At 31.3% G+C, this 15,891-nt stretch overlaps 1 long non-coding RNA gene across 4 annotated transcripts in view; it reads right to left on the reverse strand.

Annotated features, from left to right (window-relative positions):
• LOC117104622 overlaps nucleotides 1-15,891 on the reverse strand; it is a 55,959-nt gene that overhangs the window by 32,581 nt on the left and 7,487 nt on the right. Inside the window, exon 1 of one of the 4 annotated variants that reach the window (XR_004444794.1) lies at nucleotides 14,910-15,560. The exons of 1 other annotated variant lie outside the window; for it this stretch is intronic. This is a non-coding gene — a long non-coding RNA (uncharacterized LOC117104622). Of the gene's footprint in view, nucleotides 1-14,882; nucleotides 15,561-15,891 lie in introns of those variants that run through there. 2 more of the 4 variants (XR_004444793.1, XR_004444792.1) reach the window with 2 other exon arrangements.

Genomic DNA, 15,891 nt, shown 5'->3' on the forward strand with positions numbered 1-15,891 from the left:
GGGTAGCTAGTTAGGAAGATCGATTCAATAACATGCATTTTCACATTGTATTATTACAGCTCAGATTGACATTTTCAGCATTTAAATTTATTAATTAGACCAATAATATATACAGTAATATTTTTTTTGGCAAATCAAAAAATTAAAGGACACAGATTTGTTTTTTGACTCAAGTAGATTACTCCCTCTTTTTCCTTTTTTACATTTTGACAGAATGTAAAACTATACGGTTTTAAAGATTTTTTTTAACATTTTTCATAAATACAATTTCAATATTTAAATGAATATGATATTAATTTTATTGTGGTCTTAGTGTGCGACAGCGATTTCTGATATTTATATATTGAAAAATAAATACTGTTTAGGCATTTTAATTATTCATATATTAATGTGGCCTTTAATAATAATATAATAATAATAATAATAATAATAATAATAATAATAATAATAATAATAATAGTTCATTCTTTTGTAGCGTAATTTACCTGTAGGCTTATAAGTTATTACAACTGTACTTCAATTGTTATCATTAATTACAATCAACCGCGGTTGAATTTTACAAAAATTATATATTTTTATCTTTTTTTTCAATATTATTATTATTATTATTATTATTATCATTATATTATTATTAAAGGCCACAGTAATATATTGGCGTGTGTGCATATAATAAGTATGTATTGGCATGTAATACATATAACAACATGTAAATGTAAAGAAAACAAGTAGAGGCCCAAAAATGAATATTGATAGAAAAATAAACCGAATGTAACATTATTTTATTAGAAGAAGAAGCCCAATAAATCCAAAGAAGTTGAAAACATAAACAGGCTTGATTTAGGCTCACGGTGCAGTGACACTTTGCTGCAACGATATACTTTTTGGGTGCGTTTTTTAGTTATACGAATAACACTTTATTATTTGAGCTATATTTATTCAAACTTCAATGTTCTTCACAACAAACATACATAGCAGCAACAAGGCTGTTATGTATGGGTTTAAAGGTAGGCCTATCAAAACAGCAGAAAAAAATGGCAATAAATAAATAAATAAAAATAAGAATACAGAAAAATATGAGACGTACGGTATTCCGTCATCAAAAATATCAAGTTTATTCTATAGACATAGACATTTAATGACCAAGGTGAAGGGACACAAGACTATACGTACTGTACTGTACCAACACTCATAATATCACATCCTCATTAAATTCATTAGTATTAAATATTAAACCTGTGTATTTCAGTATCCAATTGTTGATGTAGATGATTGAGGAATGGGATTCTAATTAATTACATGTGTAAATGGTGATTTAAAAAGGAGATAGAACATACTACTAAAGTGGGATTTAATTTCCAGAAGAACATTCAATAAAGAAAGAAAAATTCATTCTCTTGGGCTACACTATACTTTTGCGAATGTGTATGTAATTATTGTTTTAGTTTATCTTTGCCTAAATATAGTTTGAGGGGTGGCACAAGAATTTGCCCAATGGGGGCCGAGGTTCCCTATTGGGGGATATGAATAATAATAATACTAATAATAATAATAATAATAATAATATAGGCCTACCTAGTAAAAATTAGTTAATTTCCATTTTAATGCCAAATTGGCATTCCAAACAATATCACCAAAAGTCAAGCGGCACAGTACAAAAGTCAAGTGGCGCAGTGCAAAAGTCAAGTGGCACAGTGCAAACCTAAGTGGCGCAGTGCAAACTCAAAATGCGTGTGCCACCATATTAGTTTTGCCCTGCGCCACTTTAGTTTTGCACTGTACCATTTTAGTTTTGCACTGTGCCACTTGAATTTTGCACTGCGATTGTAGTCTGTCCTTTTGGCGTGATATCGCGAAAAGGACAAGCTACAATCGCAGTGCAAAAGTCAAGTGGCACAATGCAAAAGTCAAGTGGCGCAGTGCAAAACTAAAGTGGTGGCACACGCATTTTGAGTTTGCACTGCGCCACTATAGTTTTACACTGTACCACTTTAGTTTTGCACTGCGCCACTTGACTTTTGCACTGCGACTGACTTTTGCACTGCGCCACTTGTAATTTGTCCTTTTGGCGTTCCATAGTTATTGTCTATTCTATCACAACAATAACAATTACTATCAACATTGCAGTACCTGTTGCTCACTTGGACTCGAATTCAACCATGGTCGTCAGGTGCAAGCTCGGTGGTCTAGAGGTATGATGCCAGGCTAGTAATCTGGAGTTCGTAGGTTCAAGTCCCACCCGAGAACAACTTGCGTTTTTTTTTTCGCAATTGTTTTCACACGTACTGAGTATTCAGTACAATTCCACGTCAGGAAGGGCAAAATTACACTTATAAGTATTATTGTTGTTATGAAATCATATTTTGACGTACTACATTTTTTAAGGACCACAATGGAAATAAGTTGACCTTTGCGTTACTTTTTTTGTGTTATTATCCTTGGAATTTTATATTATTATATGAATTTCAAATAAAATGAAATGAAATGAAAAAAGACAACAAGTCAGTAAGGTATCTTCAGGGATTTAGCCAGTAGTGATGTGTTGGCATGGTAGGCAGCAAGCCATTGTGCCACTGACCCAATAAATTTTTGATTTGTTTGTCATGTGATTAAAAGTACATACCAAGAATTTTCATTAACATTTTGTTTGTGCTAAAATTTAATTAAATGAAAATTACAAATTCAAAGTATTATTAAAGGAAAATAATACGATACAGCATGTTGAATCCTGTTTCCTGTTTGCGCAATAAAAGATAATTTGAATTTCGTCAAGCTTATTAAACAAAGTAATTAACGAGATGGTTATGAGAATGATAGATGATAATATGCTCTTACTGGCTGCCAACCTACAATTGAGGTTTAGGTAATGAGAAGTAAACAGTGAAATATTGTTCTAAGAATTTTGTTTTACAATGTGCTTTAAAGTTCAACCAATGTATAGTCATCATCATCAGCTTCCTATAATTTTCATATAGAAAAAAAAATCTTTTGAAAATAAATCACAATCTATACTTTTACTAACATGTAGCATAGTAAATCTGTTGGATCAATGGAAGCTAGCAAATTCAAAGAGGGAGATTATCATCTAACATCTCACCTCCACCAATTTTAAATTTGTTTAAATGGAAGGAAATAAAAATTACATTAAAATTTAAGTATGAGAGTGCCATTTCCAGCCATTTACACGTGTGCCAGCCATTAGTTTGCAGATCTCCGCCCTAAATCATGGTGGGACTGAGGTGGATCATATCCATCTATAAAAGTTTTTTCTTGTGTCCGTCTTTTTCTGGATCCGCCACTGGATATACAATCACATTACCACATAATGTTCCATCCCGCTGTCCAATATAAGTTTACAAATAAGGTGAAAAGAATTACTTATCAATGAAGAGACCTGATTTTAAATTCTTGATTTACTCATACTTAGAATTTACAATGTATACATAAATATAATCAAGATAATATAAGGGAGCGCCTGCTCTCTTCTTTAATGTAAGGCCAATACACCGAAAGAAGAAATAAGGCATTCTTGAAATAGTTTGTATATTAAATTGTATACACCCTGAAAAAACGTCAGTTGCCTATTGTATTAAAATATAAGTTTTACCATATACATATATAAATACATACATTTATTTGACAATTATCTTTTTCTGTCACCTAAATTTGATGCGTCTGTAGGCCACAATTTGACAAGTGTATTCTCTGACCTTGTAAACTCAATTTAGCATAATGTGCAGGACGACACTAAGCTTTTTCAAGTATATAAATCAGAGTGAATGAATCTGCATTGAGTCTTCTGTAAATGTTAGCCTTGCGGGGTGTGACAGCGTACATTTGACATTAATGTTCTCATTTTTCAGTGCAGGATTCAATAAAGATAATGCAACCTTTTAAACAAAACAGGTCACTTTCTCATACATCTTCCTCTTGTTGAGTAAAAACTTGTAGTTGACCCAAGTCGCTATAGTTCTTTTTATATGTCGCATATGCCTACATTGGATATAAAAGTTTCATAGAGGGCTTTCTCATTTTATTTTAATTTCATATAACTGGTATTGTACTTGTCAACTGCATCAAAAAATACTGTAATTTTTATGGCTTACAAAGTTTACAAAAACAACCAGACAAATTGGAAGAGAAATAATTAATAACAATCATATTTAATAAGAATAGATATGGCCCTACATAGGAGGTAGGAAAATAACCCATAACTCACAGCGTCATTGTGCTGAATTTCATATGGGAGTGGTCCGTGACAACCCAGCGGCTGTAAAGAGGCGTTTTATGGTAGTTACATGTTCACATTAATCTACGATGGGATGAAATGAACCATAGCATCGGGGTAACCCTCTACTCTTTCGAAAGATACAGTGGTTTCTTTAAAGTGCACGCAAGCTAGATATGTACACTTGACCTCCATTTTAAGTCCTTATCCGAGAAGTCTTGGTTCTATCAGCCGAACCTTGTGCAGGGAGTGGCTTGAACCAGCGCTGATGTTCAGGCTGTAGTTAGCGACGACCCTGCCTTACCACTCGGGCCACTCAACTCGCCAAGATGTTAACATTTTAAGTAAGTGAGTTCACCAGTGTGTATGAATCACTTTAACATTTAAGAATAATAATAATCATGAATTAGAAATTGTGTGTGATATCTAATACTGAGCCTATTCAAATTTAATGCTTGCATTTAATTTCAACACGTGTATAACTCTTAAATCATGCAAAGGGAATTCAAACATGGAGGGTAATCCTAATTTTATTTTAGAAAAGTTTATAATCTAAAATAAAATCTTGATATTAAATCTCAAGTATTTTAATCAGAAAAAAAAATTGTAATTTTAACATTATAATTAGGCTTAAACTGGAAACACTGTATTTACAGGGATACATTTCATAGTGGTACTGTATTAGCTAAATTCAGAGTTTATTATGTACATATATATGTACTATATATAGTATATATAGATATATTGTCTAATGAGTTTCCATTTTTTTTTCAGGCTTGCCCGACTCAAGATTTCTCTTCTCATTTTTTTTTTTTTTTATCATATTGTATATTTTTTGTAACACATGTCAATGAAGGAAAATAAATGATGTCTTGCAGTCAATTCCATACTTTGGCGTTCAGCTCGAAGGGAAAGTACTCCAGTTTGAATACAAGGTCTTGGGTTTAAATCTTGCTATAGGCTTCATGGGTTCATTACTATATAAACAGCCTACAGAGCTTCTTTGTCAGGAAAGGTTTTAAGAATTGAGCGAGTAGATCTGATGTGTTATCAAAATTGAGAATTTTGCACATTGCCTAGGTTTTTATCATAATTACAAAAATATCTATTAGATAATAGTTGTAATGAAGGTTCTTGTAATAATAGTAAAATGGTTTGTTGTAATACTTATTTTGAACAATAGCTATCTCTTTACATTTTGAGGTTTTTAATCCTTTAGAACTCAATATTTCATCTATGCATTATTTTCATATTTTATGTTTCATTATCATATATGGTTTTATATCTATATAAATATTTGCTGTAGCAAAATTTTCTAAGCTTCGTAACTTAACCTTAGATATGACAATAAAGAATTTATTTAAAATTTAGGCCCTAATTGAATTGTGTGTGGAAATATTAAGATTATGTATAATTTTACTACCAATTGTATTTCAAATTTTCCAATAACTTTAGCTGAATTTTGTATTATCAATACAGATGATAGGTAGGTTGAAGTGAATTGTAAATATTCATAATTATTCCTGCTTTATTTGTTGCAGTTTTTTTTCCCCAAGCCTTATTTATTTATTTTGTCATTAAAATGATAGCACTTTCTGTAATGGTTTCACAAGTGGATCATATGAACAAACAAAAAAATATAACAGAAGTGCAAATCAGAAACAAAAATCAAATGAACAGAAACTGAAAGAAAAAATAAAAATTAAAAATACAAAGTAAAGAAGTAATTTTAGTAATGAACTAATTTAATCTAATCAATCTTAAGGCTATATGTATAACAAAATATATTAATACAATTTAAATAGATTATTTTATTTGTCATTTTAAATGGTATCACTATAGTGTTAAAACATATATTTAGGTATAGATAAAATAGATTCTATAAGCTATTTAATTAATTGAATAATAGATTAAATAAAAATGGCAGAGGTAAGACATTGATGATATGATAGTTGTACTTGTTTGCTACTTTTACCTTTTTTGTTATAATTTGAAATAATATGTAATTCATCTTAAATGTATTTTATGTAGGCATATTTACTGATATCTTATTAGCTAGTAGGTTTGTAGTTCTTTATTTATAAGGCATCAAGATTGTAATTATTCACTTGTCTGAAATATGACGGTAAAGTTTAACTTGTCTTATCTTATAAATTACATGATATTTCTTTAAAGTAAAAAAAAACCAGTATTTTAAAAATTATATTTATTGTGAAAGGACATTATAATTAGACTTTTAATTGCTTTATATACATGATACACAGCAAATTTTAATTTTCTTATTAAGTAACAAAAACCATTGGCTTGTTGTTGGAAATAAAATATACATCAATTTCTATAATTGAGAACGAAGCCCAAAATCATGAAGAAATGTTGTCATTCAAACGCAATCATATTGGGCCATAGTTCTTCATTCCTATGCGTATGCGATTGAGACCCAGTTATTTTTCTCAGATAGATCCTTGGGCGCATGTTCATCACGTGACTTTAGCTTAATTAGATCCTGACCCATCATACAATTGTAGCGAGCATAGAAACAAGGAATTTCACGTTACAAAGCTTTTTGATACATCTGTAGATTTACGAGACTGTACAAGAGAATATGGCTATCCTTTGGGGTACATAGAGGCACTTAAATTTCTAGATATGTAATAAAGACTAACATGAACACATCAAAGGCTTTACATGCACCATTTCCCAATTGAATTCATATACAAAAGTAGTTCAAATTTTTTGTGTTCATAATTTTAGCCACGTTTAGGATAGGAGAGTAATTAAAACTTTGTGATTACATTGCTAAATTCAGCAGGCTATGATCATTCTTTTTCAAAAATAGGACTAAGATTTCATAATCTTCCCTTCACCATTATTTACATATCCTTAACAGGCAATAATTTTCAAACTTTAGACGCTATGCTGCATTTATGACGCTATGCTGCATTTATGACGCTATGCTGCATTTATGACGCTATGCTGCATTTATGATGCTATGCTGCATTAATGACGCTATGCTGCATTAATGACGCTATGCTGCATTTATTGCTTCGACGATATCCTACTGTATATTTCAATTTAACGGCAATAACTTAGATATACACTTTATTCTTATATCTAAAATGTTTATTATATTACCATGGTTTCTTGGTTATAAGCCCACTCAGACATAAGCTTTACCCTTAACTTTTTCAGTCATTTTCAGGCAAATGTTTCTACCTAGGCAAATTCTGTCTCAAAATTGGTCCAATTTTATATTTAGGTGAAACTTTCTTATACCTTGTTTTGCGAACATATTTTTTTAAAGATTGTCAGAGGAGGGGAAAAAAAATTAAAATAACATTTTGTTTTCTTATTTAGCAAATGGTTTTGCCAAAATAAAATTGTATTGGTGAATGTAAACAGTGTAGTAATGGGACGGTTAATTCCTTTAAGTTGATATAATTAGCAAGAAATATACATATCTTATTTTTGGAGATTTCAAGGCAGCGGCGGGCGTAATAAAAATAAAGAAAAACTTTCCTGTTTTTTCTGAAATTTTTTTTGTGGTGGCAGGGGCCCAAATTGGCAAAAAATAAAATGTTATTTTTTATTTGAAATCATTATTGCTGGGGGGTGGCTGGTTCGCTAAACAAGGCATAAAAAAAGTCTTGCCTTAAATAAATAAATATTCAGACACCACGTTGTTCCACGCACTGTAGCCTACAAAAATCTCTGTATGAGTGGGTGTTCGACAAAGACTGAAACGTCTTTGTTGGAAATTATTGATAATTTTGAATAACCTTCTCCTTATGAATTCATTTTAATTTTATTCAGGTTTTTTGTGATTACATCTTATTTATTTGTTATCCATTACAAAATTAAGCAATTATTATTTTTTTGAGTGAGTGACTAATAGCCCTTAATTGTGGGGCAGACTACGTTTAAGTTCCTTCAATCTATTTTAATTCTTCCAATCTATTTTCATTCAAAATTTCAGACTAGTAATTAATTTATGCATTTTGTAAAAAAATGTTTACAAATTTTTACATGGGAAAACCAGGAGCTAAGAGGGTAATTTAGTATTGCTATAGAAACCATGGCTTGTTTTCCATAGGCTTAATCTTACTAAATGCTTAGTAATTCATCACCCATTCCATATACTATTGCATTAATCTGTTCAATTTCTACTAGGATAATTTATATGAGAACTTTAGGGCTTCTATTCAACAGAAATTAGAGTTATATTGGGTGTCCTAGAATTTGCTAGGCTTTTATATGGAAAAATAATAAAATTTAAATTTGGTGTGATGTAATAAACTTCATTAATAGTTAATTAGGTTGAAGTCATATTTATCAATTAACCTAACTAATTATTTAAATTTCTAGTTTATGTTATATCCTTTTGTGAATGTGTGAACATAAATGAAGAGCCTATAATTGTTGAAATGCTGGATGGATGGATGGATGGATAGATGCCTGGTCAAATGAAAGGATGGATGGATGGATCGATCAATTGATAATCTATCTATTCATTAATTAATTAATAGATGGAAGAATGATTAAGTGTCCGGTGGATGAATGAACTAATGATTATTTCTGATGGTTTCTCTGTTTCGTTTCTTGATATGTTTGTTAAGATCATACTGAAAATAATTTGAAAGTTTTGGAACTTTTTATCTTTTGAATATGTAATTATTTTTTTTATTCATGTATAAAAAAATGAATTAATGAGTTATGAATGAGTGAATGAGTGAACTAGCAAACGAGCGAAGAATTAACAAATGAGTGAGTGAGCAAGTGAATGAATAAGTGTATGAATTGGTGGGTGGGTGTATAGATAAAGTATAGATGATTTTTCTTCTTTTTTTTTTCAAGCTAGCCTAACATAAGATTTTTCTTCTGGGAACCGAGCCTTTTGTCATTGCATGTTTTCATTACTTATTCTTCTTTTTTCATATTGTATATATTGTAAAATATGTCAATAAAGGAAAATAAATGTTAGTTTGAATTGAATTGAAATGAATAGATGGATGGTTGATGAATAAAAAATAATAGAAGAATTAATTAAGTAATACATGAATTACAGTACTAATAGATAAATATATGGTTAGATGGATGAATATATGAATGCATAAATTAATAAATGAATGGATGATTGGATGAATAAATAAAAGTATGAATAAATGATTGGATTGATGAATAAATTCACTCTTTTCCATACAAATAGCATTCATTAAAGAGAACAGCATAATGCCCACTGCATATGTTTTCAACCATGGAGATCGATGGGTCCCGGAGGTTCTATTCCATTAAGCTGGTCTGCTGTGAAATACAAGATCATAGTGCGCCGTCTTCCAGAGGAGATGTTGAAGCCTCCCATGTATCATATGGCTTTTGTGCAATTTTGGAAAGGAGTAGGAGATTGTTTATCGTATTGCCAAATGTAATAGAAGGCTGCTATGTGTCGGGGAAGGGAGGGGGAGGATATACCCAAGGCAAATTTTCTAGTTACTCTCCTTACTAATGCCTATGATTTTTTTTAACTTGTTGAAGGTATCGCTTGTGTCTACCGTTTAATTAATTTTTGTATTTTTTTTTTGATAATGTGTTTTAACAAACATTCATTTAACATGTAATGTTGGAAAACACACAAAAAAAATGTACTACTGTACTGTATGTGACCAATATCGCTATAAAACATATAATATTAGTGGTAACTTAAGAAGGAGCACAGGACTCATCCTTCCTGTTTCGATTGCCAATTATTTTTATTAACAAATTCCGGCAGCCTTCTTGTGTATTTCATGAGCAGAGACATTGTTTATCTAGTCAACCTATAATTTGTAAGGGATATCTCAGAAAAAAAATAAATTTAGTAAAAATGGCAATAAAGAAAGGAAAAGGTGAAGGAAAAGAGACGGTAATTGTGAATGAGAGTGGTAAATGTGGTATATCGCTCTTCTACAATTAAATAAATCTTTTCTTAATGCTATGTTCCAATTTGAAATTGGAAATTTTCCTAAGGTGACTGCTTTGTTTTCGTATAGTCAGAAATATCATTTGGAAAGGTCATAAGGTCAAATGTAAAACTATTCGCGAGACTGAACCAATTGTGTGCTTCTTAATCCCAACCTTATGACCCTTTATAATGGTCTCCTATGTTTTTAATAATCAGAAGAGAAAAAAACAGATACTGAGCAGTTCTAGACGAAAACAAACGTGATACGTTTGCAATTTGTAGCTGGAACGCATACATATAGCATGGGAGCTCCTTCTAGGCATTGCGTATAATGCATCTAGGATGCTCGTTAAAGTGGTTGCTTCCATGAAACACTTTAAGACATCTACTTAGTGAGGCTTAAGTAATTTCTCCTCCGCATTTCAATGTAGACACGGTGCAAGTTGCTAGCGTGTTTGGCTGCTACAGCTCCCAGCACTTATTGAATAGAATTGTTCCGGTTAATTACGAATCTGATGCTACTGGTATATTTTATCAGCTAGGTTTTGTTATCTATTCTACCTTTAGATTACTAATCTGTGTTCTGATTAATTAACTTAAAGGCTGTCTGTTTCTTCTGATCCTATGCAAATTAATCTGGTATATCATATTAATTTTTGAAATTGATAGTAACTGAAATTAATTACAAAAATAAATCTACAACTGTGTAAGGAAATGTCAAGAAATAATTGACTGAAAACAGTAAAATGCATTATTTATTCTCTTTTAAAGTCATAATAGTATAAAAATAGATCATGGAAGTTTTTCACCAACAGGAAGTGAAATGAGTAAGATTTGAACCCTTTACCTTGAGAGTAATCTGACTAAGTAATGGCCAGTAGTGTAACACAAATAACAATTTATACAATTATAATAATATAATGATAATAATATTCAATTATTTAAATAGCGCCTTTCTTTTTGCAGATACGAAGCGCTTCTGACCCCAGTCATTGGGTGTACATGCTTAAGTATTGCTGCTGTAATCAGCAAAATAATAATATTGTTTAAAGGTTTCATGGCAAAGTATAATATATTTAATGCTTGCGGTACACCAAGTAGATTTCTGAAAAAGAACTGTTGTTTGTTGAGAATATCTCAATGTTACGATTGAGTTGCTTCAGTCGTCTGCAGGACCTGAAGACGATTGAAGTAACTCATTTGAAACGTCGAAACACTCTCAACAAACATATATTCTTTATTGATATTCACCTTAACATATATTTCTTTTCAGAACGACAGTTCTTCTCAGAACTATCTACGTCCTGAAGATGATTGAAGCAACTGAATCGAAATGTTGAGACATTCTCAACAAACAACACTTCTTTTCAGAACTATTTATGTGGTGTACCACAAGCATTTAATATATACTAATATTAATGTTGTATATAGTAAAATCTCAAAAACATTTATAAATTTGTTGAAATCATTGTTTATTCAATGTGCAATATAGACTGAAACAAACACCTCAGGTCACAGTTTAGTGGACCAAGCATATGCATGCAATAAAAATACAATACATTTAAAATCAGTAATAATTAGATTAAAAGTGAGAGTATGTTATAATTATTATTATTGTTGTTATTGTTGTCGTTGTTGCTGGATGGACTGCCATTTAATATATGATGTAAATTTTTACAATCAAATAATTACATTATTGTTAGACTTTTTTTATTCCTTGTTTCACATACTTATTTTTTTAAAGATTATCGAAGGAGGGCAGAATAAAAATAAAAATAAAATTTTGTTTTCTTATTTAACAAATAGTTTTGCCAAAATCATCCAGATGGAGGAGAATATAAAAATAAAATTTTATTGGTGAATGTAATTTATAATGTAATTTATATAATTAGGAAGAAATATACATATTTTATCTTTAAGATTTCAAGGCAGCGGAGGGCGTAATAAAATAAAGAAAAACTTTTATTTTTTTTAAAATTTCCACTTTTTCGTGGCAGCGGGTATGATAATTGGGTAAAAATAAGATTTTATTTTTATTCGAAATCATCAATATTTGCAGTTGGCGGGTTCACTAAAGGTATACAAAATGTTATTATTATAATTATTATTATAATTCAATCATAACTGCAAATCCCAATGTTATTTGCCCATCCCCCACAGTCCACTAATTTTTCAATTAGTGGACGCTTGGCTTTATTTTTTTTAACTTCGTGTGCAAAAAAAGAATTCCTCATTTTTTTTGTCACCTGATGATTCTGCTCACCGCGATGAAAATTGAATTGTAATATAATTGAAAATTACTTTCCTAAAACAAGGTTAATTAGAACCCAAAGAAAGTTACTTTAAATTCAATATTAAGTATGAACAATTAAGCAATTCCTTGAATCAATGAACTCTAATAAACTAAACAAACTGAACGTGTAATAAGAATATTCTAGACCAGCTATTTTAAAGATTCAAGGAAGGATATTAGTTTTAGGCCTACGGCCAAGCAGGAGGCCGCCAGGGCCTCCTCCTACTACTACCTAGGCCGTAGCATAGTGTAGTAATAAATTCGTTTCACGATTTTTACCTGTCTGCACCGACCAAAAAGTTAGTGACAGTGACTATATTCTCTCTTGAATGCTTTAAAAAAATGTTTATGTCTTTGACGAATGTGAATCATTACAAAAGAGTTCTTCTAACACAATACAAATTACAAAATAGACTAGTTACTCATCGTATCCGTACTGTACTGCTGATGTTTAGTTAACGCGTACTACTGTGGAGCACAAATCAGCGTACGCACAGCTAAATGTAAATACGCACATTGTATACTTATATCACTATAGCAACCGATGACTGTTACAACAGTTGGTTATCAAAACTAAAATTAAAAGACGGCGATTGACTTATAAAGCAATTAGTAGAGCATGCATCGTACACTAAATAGAAAATTATTATACTTAGGTTAGATTTAATGCATTCAAAAATTTCCTTCAGGCCTTGCAGGCCCTCAGCAAATTTTTTCAAGCACATTAAATCTAACCTTCGTATAATAATTTTTCTATAGTGTACTATGCGGACCTGTACTAGTTGCTTATTAGATATTACTGTTCTGTAAATCTAATACTGTACTGTATAAAGCAAACACACTAAAAAAATTAAATGGACTCATTGAGTACAAATAGACAAAAACATTAAGAAAATAAGCTTATCAATATAAACATAAAATACTTTATGTAAGTCTTGCAAAATCTTTGCTTGTTTTTAGTAGTTGAGAATTTATTTTGCATTTATAGTCACTACATCTCAGGATAACTGTACACTTCTAACATAAATCATCTGAAATTATTCAATTTTTCTCTCTAGCAAATTGTTTGCAATACTATTAGTAGGATAATAGCTTCAGTCCAACAAAGTAATTCTAGTTGTGCATCTTTAATAGCACAAGAAGTAGTCATTTATGAGTGAAACAAGTGATTTATTTGGGGGAATATGTAATCACAAGGAAAAATCTATTCTTTACAAAACAACTCCACAAGCAGCATAAAGAGACAGCAGGTTTGTAACTATGATTCCTTAAGGGGAGGGGGATTTCCTATGGGAGTCCGGGGGACTTCCGGTCGGATCCATATTAAGAGCTGTGGTGGTGATCATGTAGTGCTATAAATGATTAATTAATTTTTATGGAATTTGATGCAAGAAGTTGAGGGATAGATGATCAGAGGGGGATTTGCTTTAAAAAGTCGGGAGTGGTTTGGCCAAACTGTAGAAACCCACTAGTTACGGGTGGGCAGGGCCTACAATGATTTCTCCTTTGTTATAAACCCATTATATTCCCACAATCTATGTTACAACTCCTAGGAGTGCAACACCTGAAATATCACATGAAACCCTCCTCTGTTATAAACCAATTAGGCCTACATTTCCCCAATTTATGTTACAACTCACAGAAATATCACATACAATTCCCTTAAAAGCTCTGATTTAATTTTAATAAAACATAATCAAATATGAAAGTAGGCCAATTAACAGTTACTAAAACAAACACTGATATTATCAAGTATATTGTAAATTTAACATCCAATATAATATTTTTATAGAGATTAACAAAGAAAAAGGAAAAGCAGGAAGGGATAAGAAAATGAAATAACTATTGAAAATGTGTGGACAATCAAGCTGGAAGCAATTTGTTCCACTTTCCAAAATATGTGTACATGCTTAATAGGGCTAATGAAACTAGAAAATGGAACGCCCGAAAGTATTGCTGCGGGCATCAATAATGCATACAAGAGCAGTGCTCATCAATCAAGCCAGTCTACAGATAAAAGGCAACGACTTGTACGATCAGGCTCTCAAGCTAAAGGTCCAAGTGAGAGCCAGTGAATCGCAAGCTTAATATTATTTATATATTTATTAAAAACTCATTACAAATCATGTGGTTTAGGGCTGTAAATGACATACACTAAAGCCCAATCAGTTTATCAATATTTGTTTATTATTTATCGATTTGACTTCATTCTTCCTTAAAATTAAACCAAGGAAAAAGGTGCCAGGTAATGTCCTCCTATACAGTAACTACGAATCATGGGGTGGAGATATCATTCTACCAAGTATGGCCATACCATATAACAATAGGCCTACAAATCAATATAGATTATTACACCCAAAAATTAAAACTGGTCTTACCTCAAAGATTCTCTTTCAAATATAGATTACAAAAACAACTCAAAAACTTACCATATTTTCTGCTTACATATAAATTACCTGAAAGATAACTTCCCTTATGTGAGACTGGACAGGTTTGTGTCCTATTGTTTTCTTTACTATGTGTTCTTCAGTGAGATGCACTGACCACACTTTAGGCTTACCCAAAAATGTATGATGTGCATTACTTACACAGTTTTAATTATGATATGGTGAAATTAATATTTTTGTATTTATATTTTATTTATTTATTTTACATATTTGTATATTTTTGTTTTTGTCCTTTAAGATATATTAAGATTTAGGCAGGGGGAACAATTTTTATACCTCCCTGATTTAGGTATGTGTTTGTTGTTGTCATCAAATTTATTTGGAAGGCATTAAATTGATTAAACAAGCTGAGACACCTGGAAGCATCTTTGAAACAATTTGACTGGCCATTCTTCATTAAAACAACACATAACTGTGCACTAGCATAAATCCTAACATGGAAAGCTGGAAAAATATACCCCAGAGGAAATAATAGCATATTATGGTACTGTTATGATTCAGTCTAGTATAGTTGTTGACACTGAAGTAATAGAAGTCACAATACATAGTTTCTTTTACAGTCTTGAAGTTGATGACAAAGAAAAGAAACATTTATAGTGATAATATTTAATATTGTGAGCAGGGGCAGCAGAAGCATTTTGGTATATTTGTTACTCAGGAGAGTCCACACCAACCTTAGCCCCTCCTTGGTTGGGGCTGAATTTAAGATTTTTAGGATTTAGCACTTCTAGAAATAGCACTCTCAAACTTCAAAAACGATTTTCAAAGTTTCATAATTTAACAATGTAAAATGTTTCTGTCAGATCCAAGAATTCAAAATGGTGGGCACAGGGGGTTAGGGACCTAATTTAACATGGAGAGGCTGGAGGTTGGAGGTTAGAAAATTTATGACATGGCACGTCTAGATGGCCAAAAGTGGCACTCTCAGACCTGAACTTGATTATTAATTGGCCTAGTTTTTGAAGGGTGGGGGCTGTCTTTTTTACCCAAC

Source organism: Anneissia japonica, unplaced genomic scaffold, assembly GCF_011630105.1.
Source record: "Anneissia japonica isolate Jap-2015-1 unplaced genomic scaffold, ASM1163010v1 scaffold287867_len1003013_cov215, whole genome shotgun sequence".
Taxonomy (NCBI): Eukaryota; Metazoa; Echinodermata; class Crinoidea; order Comatulida; family Comatulidae; genus Anneissia; species Anneissia japonica.